Source organism: Pongo abelii, chromosome 5 (assembly GCF_028885655.2).
Source record: "Pongo abelii isolate AG06213 chromosome 5, NHGRI_mPonAbe1-v2.0_pri, whole genome shotgun sequence".
Classification (NCBI taxonomy): Eukaryota; Metazoa; Chordata; class Mammalia; order Primates; family Hominidae; genus Pongo; species Pongo abelii.
Genome location: NC_071990.2, coordinates 118,658,025 through 118,675,760, shown reverse-complemented (window position 1 = coordinate 118,675,760; position 17,736 = coordinate 118,658,025). Strand labels below are relative to the sequence as shown.

General features: G+C 36.0%; 1 pseudogene; it reads right to left on the bottom strand.

Annotated features, from left to right (window-relative positions):
- Nucleotides 1-11,752: 11,752 nt before the first annotated feature.
- LOC112133891 (ras-related protein Rap-1b-like) lies at nucleotides 11,753-13,844 on the bottom strand (annotated as a pseudogene).
- Nucleotides 13,845-17,736: the final 3,892 nt, after the last annotated feature.

Below are 17,736 nucleotides of genomic sequence, written 5' to 3'. Positions count from 1 at the left end.
TTTCTTGTAACTTGAAATAAGTGGCTTGGGGTATACCAGCTATTGAGAAACCCTCTTGAAATCAATTGAGCAAGGGTTTTGGAGTGAATATTACAGTAAGAATTCACGGCAGATATAAAAGCAACTAGAAAAGCACAAAAATGCCTACACTAGCTGTGTCATCTGCACTACATATGCTACGGGAACATATAGCCATCTTGGCTGTGGACAGTAAACTGTAGTTGAGCAAGACCGTTTAATATCTGGGACAAATTTTACTGGTAAATAAAGGCCATGTGCTCCTGAGGTTTAATTGGGACACATCCTGCATTTGTTAGTGAAATAAGCTCCCAGAAAAATAGATAGACTTTTTTGGGGATATTTTTGACATTAAAACTTTTCTCATTTGATAGTTATATTCATCATCCATGAACATTTTTGGAACATCTACAACATCCAAGGTGTTAGGCTTCATCTTTTGTTGTTAACATTTTATATTCTCCTTGCTTCTGTTATGGTATATCAATTGAGAAGTTCTTGACTAAGAATTAAAATAACAAACTGAAAATGTCTGAACACAAACCTGAGCTCACTTAAAGAAGTCTGGAAGTTGGTGGATCCAGTGTTAATTTTTAATTGATTTTTATGTTAAAAAATGTTATAGAGTGAAATCCTAAGTTTGCATGAATTTAACACCAAAACTGGAGATACGAAGAAAATTTGAGCTCCTGCAGAGGTCAAAGCTCAAAACTCAAAGGCCGCATCTGGAGATGGGCATCACCTCCACTTAACTCTTTTTTTTTTTTTTTTTTTTTTTTTTTTTAACAGTTAAAAAATTTTTTTTAATTTTTTTTTTTTTTTTTTTTTTAATTTTTTGTCTGCACCTCCACTTAACTCTTAATGCTCTTCTACTGTCAAGGTTCTCCCAGGAAGAAGATTCAAAGACACAGTGCTCAATAATCCTGTCAACACAGTGGTCTTCATGATTAGAAAGGACAACTGAAGTCTAGTTTTTCACACATATTAAAGTGATTTAGTTAGGATTAACTTTTCAGAATTCTAGAGATCAGGGAAGAATAGCCTGATTAAACTGATTGACCTAATGATATGTTTTTAGGTAAATAAGAAAGCCCCAATTAGAGCTCATAGGGACAATTTTAGTTCCCCAAAAACCAAAGCTTAGCATACTAACCAAGACCTATTCAGTCTTAGATCTCTGTTTTAGTAACTCCTTTGAAATATGGGCAGTAGATCTCATGTATTCTGAGAATAATACAATGTAAATTAAATAAAATTAATAACATTTTATTTAACCCAATATATCAAAATATCATTAAATATGTAATCAATATTAACAATTGAGATAGCTTACACTTACAGGATGCCCCAATTCATACTAGCTACCTGTCAAATGCTTAGTTGCCACATGTGACTAGTGGCTACCCTACCAGACAGTGCAGCTGTAGAAGGTTAAAAATTGAAGAGAAAGATTAGAAACTAGATTATAGGAAGAGAACAAGAGATGTGCCAGTGACTCTAGGAATCTAAGCCTATTATTAAATATTTATTTAAGAAGTGTTTTGATTACAATGGGTAATAATAGACTTAAAATATTGCCATTACCCCTGAAAGCTTTATTCACATTCCAAAACCGAGAGATGTTTAGTTATAGCAACCCTTAGAATGCAATTTCCTGTAGTTCAGGGATTTTTTCTCCTCTGTGTTTGATCATTGGTTTTTGTTTTTATTTTTTGTGGTGGTAGGGGTTATTCTAAACTTTGAAGTCATAGTTATACATAAAATAAATTTCCTCCTTAAAAGGAGCAGGACTGTTCGAATGAGATATTCCAGCCTCCTAAAAAGAAAAGAATACTAATGACTCATTTAAAACATCATCTGGCTAATGGCAGCTTAATATTAAGGTTAAGGTTATGAACTTTAGGGTCACATAAACTTAGGTTTCATTTCCAATGCTGCTACCTCCTATCTGTGTGTACCTGAGAAGCTTTTTAAACCTCTTTATGCTTCACTTTTCTCAACTGTAAATGGATATGCTAACAATTATTTTATTGAGTCTTGAAGAGAATGGAACAAGACAATGCTTATAAACCATTCTCCAGTGAGTAGTAAATACTCATTAAGTTTAAGAGAACATGCCTCATGTCTGTTTCAAAATGGCTATGATTCTGTGTCAAAGGCAGAAACAATCAGAACCATTCTGAATTACATGTATATTTCAAAACAAGGGAATTAAACTTTGATACGTTACGTAAAAATTTAAATAGCTGATATGGTTTGGCTCTGTCCCCACAGCCAAATCTCATCTTGAATTCCCATGTGTTGTGGGAGGCACCTGGTGGGAAGTAATTGAATCATGGGGGCAGGTCTTTCCCATGCTGTTCTCATGATAGTGCATAAGTCTCATGAGATCTGATGGTTTTGAAAAGGGGGAGTTTCCCTGCCCAAACTCTCTTTTTGCCTGCTGCCATCCATGTAAGATGTGACTTGGTCCTCCTTGCCTTCTGCCATGATTGTGAGGCCTCCCTAGCCACGTGGAACTGTAAGTCCATTAAACCTCTTTTTCTTTCTGGTTTCAGGTATGTCTTTATCAGCAGCATGAAAACAGACTAATACAATAGCATATCTTCAAAATTCCTACTGCAGACTCTCTTTTCCTTAATAATGACCTTTTAAATAGGAATCTTGAAAGAAGCTCCCAAAGCAGATTACTTCCCACTCACTAGGTAGGCACTGGGCACACAAGCCTGCTTTCCTGATGATACTGCAGCTCTGCACTGAGGTCCACTCTCTAGACTCTTTCCTATTAATGTTCTGGTGCCTGTGGTTTGCATTAACCTGCTTTCGAAGCCAAGTCTTTGAGAGTAAAGTAAATATTGTATTGTTATATGTTGGAGGAATTTTGCAACCATTTTGCATTGTGAAATTTTGTATCAAAGGGTACAATTGAAAACTTTGTCTGAAATGTATGTTGCAATATTTGAAAATGCAGACTAGCTGATTGAAGAAAGAAATGCGGATCTTTTCTAAGTCTGAAGTCATGGTTTCCTACTCCTTCATCTTCTATGAGTTTAAATAGTACGTCTATCATTACAATAGAACTTCTAAAATGAGACACTTTATGCTTACTTGTGATCTTTAAGTGGTCAAAGTGCTCTCATTGAAAGTATGTGAGAAATACTGATAAACTTTTTCATTAAATATAAATAGCTACAAAAGTTTGTGTAGATGTTTTTAATTTGTGAGCAGATAACCTCGTTGACTTAGGAAAGACCAATTCATGGTTTTAATTAAAATCATAAACTTAATATCTCACTAATAATAAACAAAATTGTGTAAGGTGTAAGTAATGTTATTATATTTAAAATAGCAGCCTGCACACCTAGCCCTCAATCCCTACAAGGCTGTCCTTTTTTCTCTTTAATACTTTTCACCAAATAATAACTTACATGTTTTACTTGCTTATGTCTGCCCTGTCCTCCCCCAGCCCTACCCAGATGAGCACAGGGATTTTTATCTGTTTAGTTCACTGTTGTCTTCACAGTGCCTTGCAGTCTTTGGCAAATAGCTGGCACTAAATAACTGTTGAATCTTTATGTGACAAATCATTATGACTAATTTACCCTCTAACTTGAACAACATGAACTTCTAAAATTACAAAATTTTAAAGCATGTGTGGTAATTTATTAGGAATTTCCCATGTGGTGGGTACCAACATTTTGAGGTTGAATCTGTTATTACCTCCATTTACAGATGAGAAAATTGAGGCAGACAGAACTTAAGTAACTCCTGTGGTCACTTAGCTTATAAGTGGTGACATCAGGGTTGGACATTGACTAATATGGGAGTCCATGGCGTAACTACTGTGTAATTTCTAAGAGATGGTGTCAGATTAAATAAGTAGGAGGCCATTGCCCTGAGGATATCTCCATTCTTTAAGTTTTTATGTGATAAACTGCAATATAACTTAGTAGTTAAATAAATAAACACTTAATTTAGGAGCACACTTTTGTAACAAACAGTTGCGCTTCACCCAATCATAGGCTGCAACTGATCCGACCATGCTCCAATAAGTCAAAAGACTCATCACACCATGCCCAAATAAGGCAACTGTCTAGCTGTAGTCAATCAGATGATTTATATACTTTCTTCAGTGTCCAGCCTATAAAAGCTTATTGTTCATGCTGCTGGGTAGAACTCTCTGAACCTCTCCTGGTTCTGAATGCTGCCTGATTCATGAATCATTCTTTGCTCAAATAAACTCTGTTAAATTTAATTTGCCTTAAGTTTTTTTTTTTTTTTTTTTTTTTACATTTTTTTAACAATAGAAAAGGTGAGGGCTTTAGTGTTACAGGCCTGATGTATGGGATAAGAGAAATAAAGTGCATCAAAGTATCTAACAACATGTTTTACCACCTGATAAACTCTCCATACATGTTAAAGTTCAAGAACCATTTCTTGATTTGTCAAGAAATTCACTTTAACACTGCAATAATTTTTGAAGCAAAGAAACCTGAAAGATTCTCATTCTTCTTGTTCCTAGATGACCTTTTTTTTTTGAGATGGAGTCTCGCTGTGTCGCCCAGGCTGGAGTGCAGTGGCATGATCTCGGCTCACTCCAAGTTCTGCCTCCCAGGTTCATGCCATTCTCCTGCCTCAGCCTCCCGAGTAGCTGGGACTACAGGCGCCCACCACCACGCCCAGCTAATTTTTTGTATTTTTAGTAGAGATGGGGTTTCACCGTGTTAGCCAGGATGGTCTTGATCTCCTGACCTCGTGATCCGCCCACCTCGGTCTCCCAAAGTGCTGGGATTACAGGCGTGAGCCACCGCGCCCGGCCTCCTAGGTGAACTTTAAGGTAACTTGGAAGGATAGTTTTTTAGTTTGAAGTTGGTATTCAGAATTGATTTTGTGCTCAGACTAATTAGTCATAAATGGTAAACAACCATAAATGATGTATTTAGTAGGGTTTCCTTCTTTTCTCCTAAGACTTGGTTCTCATGGGTAAAAGTTTCTGTCCCCACCCCCTTGACCCAATCCCATTGAGGTTCTCTGCCTCCATGAGCCTCATCAATAATCTCTTTGCTATCTCTGTCCATCAGGTGTTCCTTGCCAGTTGCTTTTCATTTTTCTGTCCATATAGTCATGCCTAGAGTGAGAGTTTGAAACAGCAGTGATTCTGGCCCAAGAGGGGGATGGTAGTGGAGGTGGGTAGTCTGCAGAGTGACTGGTGCTGCAATAGTATCCTGTAGCATTCACGGGCCTCAGTATACTGGGAGTGGAGAAACTGCATAGAGAACATGGTTGGGGTTACTCACAAGGAAGAAAAACAGTGAAAACCCTATTTCAACTTTGGCTCCTGTATCTCTGGAGCCTGGGAGATAAAGAAAAGGCTGAGAAGCCTGGCTTTGCTTTTGAAAATCTCTTACCTTTACCACTAAAGCAGTTTTCACTTCAGGGCTACCTTTAGGTAAAATGTTTAGAGGGTCATCCAGTATCTGGGCTCAATTTCTAGAAATAGCTTCCATTAAGACACACAATGTCTTTTAGTCTACTATTAAATTTAAAAGGCTCAAAAATGCAAATACTTGGGATAATTAAATAAAAGGCAATGCTTTTGTTAAGAAGAGGAGTTAAGAAGGCAATGGATCTCTAGAAGGAGCGGTGGTAGGGTGCACTGAATCTGTGGATAGCAGGGTCGAGATAAACCATAGGGATATCAGTGCATGAGGCACAAGCAATATTCTTGGAGACTAGCGGTTCTGATGCAGAAAATTCAGCCAGTAGCCAATGAATGAGAACCAGTCATCAGCATGCAGATTATTTGTGAAGATACAAATTTAGATGTGTCTAACAGAAGTTTATGGAACCCTGACTCTGGCCAGAGACTCAACAGTTGGAAATGAGTCACAAGGCTAAAATGAGAAATAGAGCAAAATTGATCCAATACAATCTTCATCTATGGAGTGAAGGTGCCTTAAATTCTGACCCATGGCGGCAATGAGAGCCCAAACCTGGGGGCACAGATGAGCTACCTGTTGGAGGTGTCGCTTGAGAGAAGCTGGGGTCTATGCATGCTGGGAATCAGGGGAACAGATAAAAGATTTCATGAAATTTGTACAAAGAAATCTGTAAATATGATACTGGAAGTAATAAAACTACTGCTCTTATTGTAGCATTTGTCTTGCAGAAAATGTATAAACTAGGGAAATGTGTGAAGACACAGAAGTTTTCATTTTTTAAACCACTCAGAGAAAAATATTTTGGTATATTTTTATCAATTTTTTCTATTTTATTTTACATAGATGAGATCATTATCATAAAAATATATGGTTTTATATAGTTATTCATCACTTAATGATGAAGTACATTCTAAGAAATGCATTGTTAGGCAATTTTGTGTGAACATCATAGAGTGCACCTTCACAAACTTAGATGGTATAGCCAACTACATGCCTAGGCTATATGGTATAGCCTATTGCTTCTAGGCCACAAACCTGTATAACATGTTATTATATTGGATGATGTAGGCAATTGTAACACGATGATAAGTATTTGTGCATCTAAATATATTTAAACATAGAAAAGGTATAGTAATATATGGCATACAAGATAAAAAATGGTACACATGTACAGGACACTTACCATGAATGGAGCCTGCAGGACTGAAAGTGGATCTAGGTAATTCAGTGAGTGAGTGGTGAGTGAGTATGAAGGCAAAGGATGTTCTCGTACACTACCATAGACTTTATAAACACTGTATACTTCAGCTGCACTAAGTTTATAAAAATATTTTTCTTTCCTCAATAATAAATTAACCTTAGCTTACCATAAAAACTTAAAAAAAGTTTTGACTCTTGTAATAACACAGCATAAAACACACACATTGTACAGTTGTCCAAAAATATTTTCTTTATTTATATCTTTATTCTATTAGCTTTCTCCTATTTAATTTTTTTAATTTTTATTTTTTACTTTTAAAACTTTCTTGTTAAAAACTAGAACACAAACGCATTAGCCTAGGCTTACACAGAATCAGGATCATCAACATCTCTGTCTTCCACCTCCAGATCTTGTCCCACTGAAAAGTTTTTAGTGGTAATAACACACATGAAGAGGCCATCTCTTTTAACAAGGCCTTCTTCTGGAATACCTTCTGCCTAAGGACCTACCTAAAGGTAGTTTTTATAGTTAACTAAAAAGCCGTTTTATAGTTAACTTTTTTTTTTAATAAGTAGAAGGAGCATACTCTAAAATAATAAAGTATAGTTTAGTAAACACATAAACCAGTACATAGTTCTTTATTATCATTATCAAGTATTATGTACTCTACATAATTGTATATGTAATACTTTTATACAACTAGCAGTGCAGTAGGTTTTACACCAGCATCAAGTATTATGTACTCCACATAATTGTATATGCAATACTTTTATGCAACTAGCAGTGCAGTAGGTTTATTTACACCAGCATCACCACAAACACATGAGTAATACTTTGCACTACGATGTTATGACAGCTACAACGTCACTAGGCAATAAGAACTTTTCACCTCTACTGCAGCCAATGGGACCACCTCCATATATCTGGTCCGTCATTGACTGGAACGTCATTAGGTGGCTTATGACTGTACTTCTTTCTACCTAGTATCATAGCATTAATTTCCTCAAGTCATTAAAAATTCTTCATGAAACTGATTTTTTTTTAAACAAGTTCTCACTCTGTTACCTAAGCTGGAGTGCTCACTGCACCCTTTGCCTCCTGGGCTCAAGTGATCCTCCTACCTCAACCTCCCAGAGACTGATATTTAATGACTATTAAATATACTCATTCAAAGAAAAAGCAACCACTTAAAATCCAGCCTTTTAGAACTTTAGGTTTCTGAAAAAGCTCCAGACTTGAAAGTGGCAGGGAAAAATGTTCTGAGTAATAATAACAACAATGATGATGATAAAAACATCCCCTGAGCACTCAGAAGTAAATATTTGAGGACAGTAAAAAAAAAAAAAAGACCCTAAATTATGCCTTTTACAATGTGATTTTATTTTTCATCATGTCATGCAAAAGGCATGCTGTGATTGATCCCATTGTCATCTTCAAGCCTCAGGGATGGAATGCAGAGAACAAGAATGTCAAATAGCCCACTTTTGCATTTCAACAACCAAGTTCCTAGCCTAAAATAACTTTTTAATTTAAAAATTATATAGTATTAACAAATTGCAGACCAGAAACTAAACTTATTATCTGTTTTCAGATTCTGTTATTCTAGGCTGGGACATTGGCTTTTAAAACTCAAATACTAATTACTTAATATTTTTGTTCTTTGTACTCTATGGCATCACCTCTTCCCCAAGGCATAAAGATGAGATACACTGGGTGTAAGGAACTTAAATGAGGACAACATCAGGTGGGATATCTTGTGATATCATTGATTAATATCACAAAATATTCCGTGAGAGAAATACTTATTGCTCTGGTGATGTTCAGTGTATCTGTGTTTTGGCCGATTTCAAGGTTCAACCTATGGTAGACCATGAACAGGCTTGTAGTGAGCCTGATACTGCAGTAAGACATGATGGCAAGCCAGAGCAATTGGGCAAGAGAGAGAAATAAAGGGCATCCAAATTGGAAAGGAGGAAGTCAAATTGTCCCTGTTTGTAGATGACATGATCTTATACATAGTAAAACCTAAACACTACCACAAAACTCTTGGAACGGATAAACACATTTGGTAAAGTGGCAGGATACAAAATCAATATACGAAAATTGGTAACATTTCTATACATTAACAAAGAACTAGCTGAAAAGGAAATCAAGAAGGCAATCTCATTTACAATAGCCACAAAAGAATACCTAGCAACACATTTAACCAATGAAGTGAAATACCTTTACAAGGAAAACTACAAAACGCTGATGAAAGAAATTGAAGAAGATACACAAATAAAAAGACATCCCATGCTCATGGATTGGAAGAATATTGTTAAAATGACCATGCTATCCAAAGCAATCTGCGTTTGATACAATCCATATCAAAATATCAATGTCATTTTTTATAGATATTAGGAAAAACAGTCCTAAAACTTGTATGGCACCACAAAAGACTCCCAAATAGCTAAGGAAATCCTAAGCAAAAAGAACAAAGCTGAAGGCCTCACACCACCAGACTTCAAAATATACTACAAAGCTCTAGTAACCAAAACAGTATTGTACTGGCATAAAAACAGACACACAGACCAGTGGAACAAAATAGAGATCCCCAAAATTACTTTATATATGTATGAAGTACATATATGTATGTATGAAAGTACATGATCTGAGAAGACATTTCACAGAAGACATACAAATGGCCAACAAATATATGAAAAAATGCTCAATATCATTAATCATTAGGGAAATGCAAATAAAAACCACATTGAGATATCATGTCACTCCAGGTAGGATGGCTATTATCAAAAAGACAAAAAATAACAATGGCTGGCGAGGATGTGGAGAGAAGAGAACCCTTATACACAATTTGTGGGAATGTAAACTAGTAAAGTCACCATGGAACACAGTTTGGAGGTTCTTAAAAAAAAACTACAAATGGAACTACTACCATATGATCCAGCAATCTCACTATTGGGCATTTATCCAAAGGAAGAACATCAGTATATTAAAGAGACATCTTCACCCACATGTTTATTGCAGCACTATTCACAACAGCCAAGATATGAAATCAACCTAGGTATCCAACAACAGATAAATAGGTAAAGTAAATGTGGCATATATACACAATGGAGTACTACTCCACCATAAAAAGAATGAAATTCTGTCATTTGCAGCAACATGGATGGAATTAGAGGACATTAGGTTAAGTGAAATAAGCCAGGAACAGAAAGCTACACACTGTATGTTCTCACTTACATGTGGAAGTGAGTTAAAAAAAGTTGATGTAATAGAAGTAAAAAGTAGAAAGAAAGAAAGATATGAGAGAGTGGGAAGGGCAGGGAGAACAGAGGGATAGAGAGAGATTTGTTAAAGAATATTAAATTACAGCTAGATAGGAGGAATAAGTTCTAGTGTTCTATACCATTGTAAGATGACTATAGTTAACAACAATATATTACATAGTTTCAAATAGCTAGAAGGAGGATTTTGAATGTTCCCAACACAAAGAAATGATAAATGTTTGACCTGATGAATATGTTAATTACCCTGATCTGATCACCACACATTATATGTAAGAAACATCACTATGTACCCTATAAATTGTGTCAATTAAAAAAAGAGAGAAATGATGGTAGAAGTGTGTGCTTGAGTAAGAATTTTCTTGCATGTAAAATTTTTAGTTCTTGAATGTTGACATGGCTCCTCTCTAGCCTAATGGTAAAAAGGCAGTGGGTCCATATTCGGGGCTCTTTTTTATGACTGTACAATTTAACTTCCCTTGGGTCATATGATATTTCTTGCACACAGCTGAGTCTGAGGATATACACTTTATATTTTCAATGCATATAATTTCAGAATTCATAAATGTATCTGATGACATAAAATCGATTCTGTTGCTAACCAGTTGTAGTGCTCATCCCAAGGAAGCAAGATTAGAATTAGATGATGGGAACCATTTTAACAATTTGCTGTTTCACAAAGCTACCTCACTGATTCAGTTTATGAAAAAGGCCATTTTTTCAGAATGTAATCTCTTAATTGTAGAATTGATCCTATGGAAAATTTGATTTCTTATAAGGGATTGTGCAGAAGTTTCAGTCTTGTTTGTTAGGACAACATTTTAATACTTTCACCTAAAATTTTGTTCAGATACTTCAGAGGAGCTTGCTTGGTCTGAACTTTTGTGATTTATTTAGAATATCTTATTCTAACTTGAGATAAATTAGGAGGCTTTTTAAGTCTTATGTTTCAAATAGTAGTGCAGAATATTTTTAAATTGTTATTTTTCAATTTATTTTCGAATCTCTAAGGCTCATGGTACAAAATTCAACCATAATGACTAGGTAGTCAGTAAATCTTTTTCTTTCTCCCTTGAGGAGACCATCAGTTACCTGTAAACTATGACCCTCTACCCCAATGTTGGCTTACTATACAGGCAATCTTTATCTTGCATGGTCATGCATAAAAATGTGTAAGCTGGCCAGGCGCGGTGGCTCAAGACCGTAATCCCAACACTTTGGGAGGCCAAGGTGGGCAAATCACCTGAGGTTGGGAGTTTGAGATCAGCCTGGCCAAAATGGAGAAACCCGGTCTCTACTAAAAATACAAAATTAGCCGGGTGTGGTGGTGCAGGCCTGTAATCCCAGCTACTGGGGAGGCTGAGGCAGAAGAATTGCTTGAACCCCGGAGGTGAAGGTTGTGGTAAGCCGAGATCGTACCATTGCACTCCAGCCTGGGCGACAGAGCGAGACTCTGTCTCAAAAAAAAAAAAAAAAAAATTGTTTGAAAATATCCACTTCTTGTTGTAGACTCTTACTGTACACACAACTATAAACATTTTTCCTATGTAAACGAAAAAGGAAAAATATAATAAGAGATTTGAAAAGTCTGGACATTTCTTTCCCGACAGATATTAAAGGCAACATCTTCAAAATAAGATATTATACTGAAAGGACTATTATATTTTAAAGACAAGATCACTGCTTCATAGTTTCTCTTTAAAAAATTTAAAAAAACTATATAGCTGTGTTAATCATAATGCATATTTTGTACAATGATAATGATCTTGAATTTTTAAAAAAATTATGATAAGCTACAAGTACCAACAAATCAAAAGTATCTGGAGTAGTCTGTATAGGATCTCTTTGGACTTTCTTTTATTATGCCAAAATAGTGGTGCTTTTACAATTTGCGTTATTGTACTCTCCAATACAAAGCATGGGGCTTGTTCAAGTACACAGTACGCCATTTTCATACATGTACAACATTGGTGGGTGAAGAAAGTCTCTTAGCAGTAATACTGGATGTAGCTTCTGGTTTTACCAGCTGCATACTCTAGGACTATTAGATAAGTAAAAATCTCTCTTGTGGTACTGGAAAGTTATTAGAATGTGCAAACTGATATGGTATCTTTCATCTGTCTCTTAAAGGGCATCACCACAGGAGAGTCCACTTACGCCGTTGGTAGGTTTAACAAAGTTGGAATTGCTCAGGCACTGTTGAATTGGGCAACATTCTTCAGATCTGGCTCAGAGCTACAGTGCAGTTAGTATATTAAAGCAGCTGGCATGATGACTTTTTGCAAGCCTTCCCAGGCATTGGAGTTTTTCTGTTAATTGCCACACTAGGTAGTAAAAGTCTCATTAACTTTTCTTTTCTTTTTTTTTTTTTTGAGACGGAGTTTCACTCTTTTTGCCCAGGCTGGAAAACAATGGCGTGATCTCAGCTCACTGCAACCTCCACCTCCTGGGTTCAAGTGACTCTCCTGCCTCAGCCTCCAGAGTAGCTAGGATTATAGGCATGTGCCACCACGCCTGTTTCTATTTTTAGTAGAAACAGGGTTTCATCATGTTGGCCTGGCTGGTCTCAAACTCCTGACCTCAGGTGATCCACCCTCCTTGGCCTCCCAAAATGCTGAGATTACGGGCATAAGCCACCATGCCTGGCCTTATTAAGATTTATTTTTTATTTTGCAGAAGATTCTAAGAATGCACAGTTGTTCCATTGTCTTGCTAGATTTTGACCTTGTTCCTTCCCCTACAACTCTTTTATCTTCCAAGTCACACTTATTACCAACAATCATTGGGACAATACCAGTGTCTTTAACTTAAAGAATCTGTTCTCTCAGATCTTGTAAATCATAAAATGTGGACTGTGCTGGGATGGTATATGCTAATACAAAGCATATACATATACAAAAATGTCCATTTTTTATGTACGAACCCTTTATTTCTGTAAATTGTTCTGTTCCTGCAGTATCCAATATGTCAAGCATACAGAGTTGTGTATCTATTTCAACTTGCTTTCTGTAATATCCTTTATTGTAGAATCATGTTTTTCAACAAAATTATTTGTACAAATTGTACAGTCAAAGCAGAATTTCCAACAACTCCTGAGCCAAGAATGACTAATTTATACTCAAGCATGATACAAATTTTTGAAAACCTAGTACCTCTCATGCTGTCACCAGGTCTCTGCAGTCAGTGTTGCTCTGTGCTTTCTCTGAGTTGCTACTCCTGGTGCTATGGTGGTCTTGCCTCTGCTACTGCCACTCTGGCTGATTTATATGCCTGAATAATGAGTTTTAAAATCGTATTTGCAAGCGTCATGGTAATCTCACATTAAAAAACATACAATGAATGCACAAAAAAATAAAAAGCAAGAAACTAAATCATATCACCAGAGAAAATAATCTTCACTAGAGGAAGACAAGAACGAAAAAAAGAAGGAGGACCAAGAAGCAATAAGAAAAGAACAAAGTGACAGGTGTAAGTCCTCACTTGTCCATAATAAACTTAAATGTCAATGGGCTAAACTCTCCAATCAAAAGACATAGACTGGCTGAATGGATGAAAAAAAAAACCAGTTGATCTTCTGCCTACAAGAAACACACTTCACCTATTAAGATACACAGAGATGGAAAATAAAGGATTGTAAAAAAATATTCCATGCCAAGAGCAGGAGTAGCTATACTTATATCAGACAAAATAGAATTCAAGACAAAAGCAATAAGAAGAGAAGTAGGTCACTATATAATGATAAAGGGGGTCAACTCAGCAAGAGGATACAACAATTTTAAATGTATATGCACCCAACACTGGAGCACCCACATATATAAAAGAAATATTATTAGAGCTAAGGAGAGAGAGAGACTCTAATACAATAATAGCTGGAGACTTCCACACTCCACTTTCAGCATTGGACAGATCATTCAGACAGAAAATCAACAAAGAAACATCAGACTTAATCTGCAATATAGATCAAATGGATCTAATAGATATTTACAGAACATTTTATCCAAGGGCTGCAGAATACACCTTTTTTTTTTTTTTTTTTTTTTTTTTTTTTGAGACAGAGTCTCGCTGTGTCACCCAGGCTGGAGTGCAGTGGCGCAATATCGGCTCACTGCAAGCTCTGTCTCCCGGGTTCACACCATTCTCCTGCCTCAGCCTCCCGAGTAGCTGGGACTACAGGCGCCCACCACCATGCCCGGCTAAGTTTTTGTATTTTTAGTAGAGACAGGGTTTCGCCATGTTAGCCAGGATGGTCTCGATCTCCTGACCTCGTGATCCACCCGCCTCGGTCTCCCAAAGTGCTGGGATTACAGGCATGAGCCACTGCACCCGGCCAGAATACACATTATTTTCCTCAGCACATGAATCATTCTTAAGGATAGGCCAGATGTTAGGTCACAAAACAAATCTTAAAACATTAAAAAAATTGAGATAATATCAAGCATCTTTTCTGACAAAAATAAAACTAGAAATTAATAACGAGAAATTTTGGAAACTATTCAAATACATAGAACTTAAACAATATGCTCCTGAATGATCAGTGAGCCAATGAAGAAATTAAGAAGGAAATTGAAAAGTTTCTTCAAACAAATGATAATGAAAACACAATATACCAAAACCTATGGGGATATAGCAAAAGCAATACTAAGACAGAATTTTATAGCTCTAAGTATCTACATCAAAAAAAAAAAAAAGGAAAAACTTCAAATGACAATCTAATGATGCATTTTAAAGAACTAGAAAAGCAAGAGCAACCCAAACCCAGAATTAGTAGAAGAAAAGAAATAATAAAGATCAGAGTAGAACAAAATGGAAAAAACAAAAAAAAAAAGAAACAGTTTTTTTTTTGAAAAGTTAAACAAAGTAGACAAATTTAGCCAGTTTAAGAAAAAAAGAAAGAAGATCAAAATAAATAAAATCAGAAATGAAAAAGGAGACATTACAACTGATATCTGCGGTATTCAAAGGATCATTAGTGGCTACTATAAGCAACTATATGCTAATAAATGGAAACATATAGAAGCAATGGACAAGTTCCTAGATACATATAACTTGCCAAGATTGAACCAGGAAGAAATCCAAAACCTGAGCAGACAAGTAATGAGATTGCAGTTGTAATAAAAGCCTCCCAGCAAAGAAAAGCCTGAGACCTGATAGCTTCACTGCTGAATTCTAGCAAACATTTAAAGAAAAACTAATACCAATCCTACTCAACTTATTCTGAAAAACAGAGCAGGAGGGAACACTTCCAAACTCATTCTATGAGGCCAGTATTTCCCTGATACTAAAACCAGATAAAGACACACCAAAAAAGAAAACTACAGGCCAATCTTTGATGAATATTGATGCAAAAGTCCACAACTAAATACTAGCAAATTGAATTCAACAATACATTAGAAAGATCATTCATCATGACCAAGTGGGATTTATCCCTGGGATGGAAGGATGATTCAACATATACAAATCAATCAGTGTGCTACCTCATATCAAAAGAATGAAGGGTCAAAACCATATGATCATTTTAATTGATGCTGAACAAGCATTTGGTAAAATTCAACATCCCTTTATGATAAAAACCCTAAAAAAAACCGGGGATAGAAGGAACATACCTCAACATAATAAAAGCCATATATAACCTACCCACAGCTAGTATTATACTGAATGGGGAAAAACTGAAAGCCTTTCCTCTAAGGTCTGGAACATGACAAAGACGCCCATTTCACCACCATCATTCAACACACTACTGGACATCCCAGCTAAAGCAATCAGACAAGAGAAAGATATTAAGGGCATCCAAATTGTAAAGGAGGAAGTCAAATTATCCTTGTTTGCAGATGCCATAATTACATTCTGAGAAACCTGAAGACTCCACAAGAAAACTAGTAGAACTGATAAACAAATTTAGTAATTCGGTAGTAGCATTTCTATATGTCAAGAGTGAACAATCTGAAAAATAAATCAAGAAAGTAATTCCATTTACAATAGCTACAAATAAAATTAAGTATCTAGGAATTAACCAAAGAAGTGAAAGATCTCTGTAATGAAAACTATAAAACACTGATTAAAGACATTGATTAGAACACACAAAAAATGGAAAAACATTCCATGTTCATTAATTTGAAAAGTCAATATTGTTAAAATGTCCATACTCCCCAAAGCAATCTACAGATTCAATGCAATCCCTATCAAAATACCAATGACATTCTTCACAGAAATAGAAAAAACAATCCTAAGATTTATACTGAACCACAAGAGACCAAGAATAGCCAAAGCTATCCTAAGCAAAAGAACAAAACTGGAGGAATTGCATTACCTGACTTCAAATTATACTACAGAGCTATAGTAACCAAAACAGCATGGTACTGGCATAAAAATAGACACATAGATCAGTGAAACAGACTAGGGAACCCAGAAACAAATCCACACACCTACAGTAAACTCATTTTTGACAAAGATGCCAAGAACATACACTGGGGAAAAGACAGTCTCTTCAATAAATGGTGTGGGGAAAACTGGATATCCATGTATAAAGGAATAAAACTAGACTCCTATCTCTCTCCGTATACAAAATTCAAATCAAAATGGACTAAAGACTTAAATCTAAGACCTCAAACCATGAAACTGCTACAAAAAACATTGGGGAAATCTCCAGGACATTGGTTGGGGCAAAAATTTCTTGAGCAATACCCAACAAGCACAGGCAACCAAAGCAAAAATGGACAAACGAGATCACATCAAGTTAAAAATCTTTTGTACAGCAAAGGATACAATTAGCAAAGTAAAGAGAAAACCCACAGAATGGGAGAAAATATTTGCAAACTACCCACCAGACAAGGGATTAATAACCAGAATAAATAAGGAGCTCAAACAACTCTATAGGAAAAAATCAAATGATCCAATCAAAGGATAGGCAAAAGATTTGAATAGACATTTCTCAAAAGACAGACGAATGACAAACAGGCATATGAAAAGGTGTTTAACATCATTAATCATCAGAAAAATGCAAATCAAAACTACAATGGGATATTATCTTACCCAGTTAAAATGGCTTATGTCCAAAAGACAGGCTATAACAAATGCTGGTGGCAATGTGGAGAAAAGGAAACCCTCATATATTTTTTATTAGAATGTAAATCAATACAACCACTATGGAGAACAGTTTGGAGGTTCCTCAAAAAAGTAAAAATTGAGCTACCATATGATCTAGAATTCTATTGCTGGGTATATGCCTAAAAGAAAGAAAATCAGTATATCAAAGAAATATCTGCATGCGAATGTTTATTGCAGCACTGTTTACATTAGCTAAGATTTGGAAGCAACCTAAGTATGCATCAACAGATGAATGGGTAAAGAAAATGTGGTACATATACACAATGGAGAACTATTCAGCCATATTTAGTCATGTCCAACAATATGGATGGAACTGGAGATTATTACATTAAGTGAATTGAGCTAGGCACAGAAAGGCAAGCATAGCATGTTTTCACTTATTTATGGGATCTAAAAATCAAAACAATTGAATTCATGGACAAAGAGAGTATAAGGATGGTTGCCAGAGGCTGGGAAGGGTAGTGGTGGGTGGGGTGGGGGATGGGAGATGGGGACAGTTAATGGGTACAAAAAATGTAGAAAGAATAAATAAGACCTACTATTTGATAGCATAACAGGGTGGCTATAGTCAATAATAACTGTGCATATTAAAATGACTTACAGCATACTTGGATTGTTTGCAACTCAGTGGATAAGTGCTTGAGGGGATGGACACCCCATTCTTCATGATGTGCTCATTTCACATTGC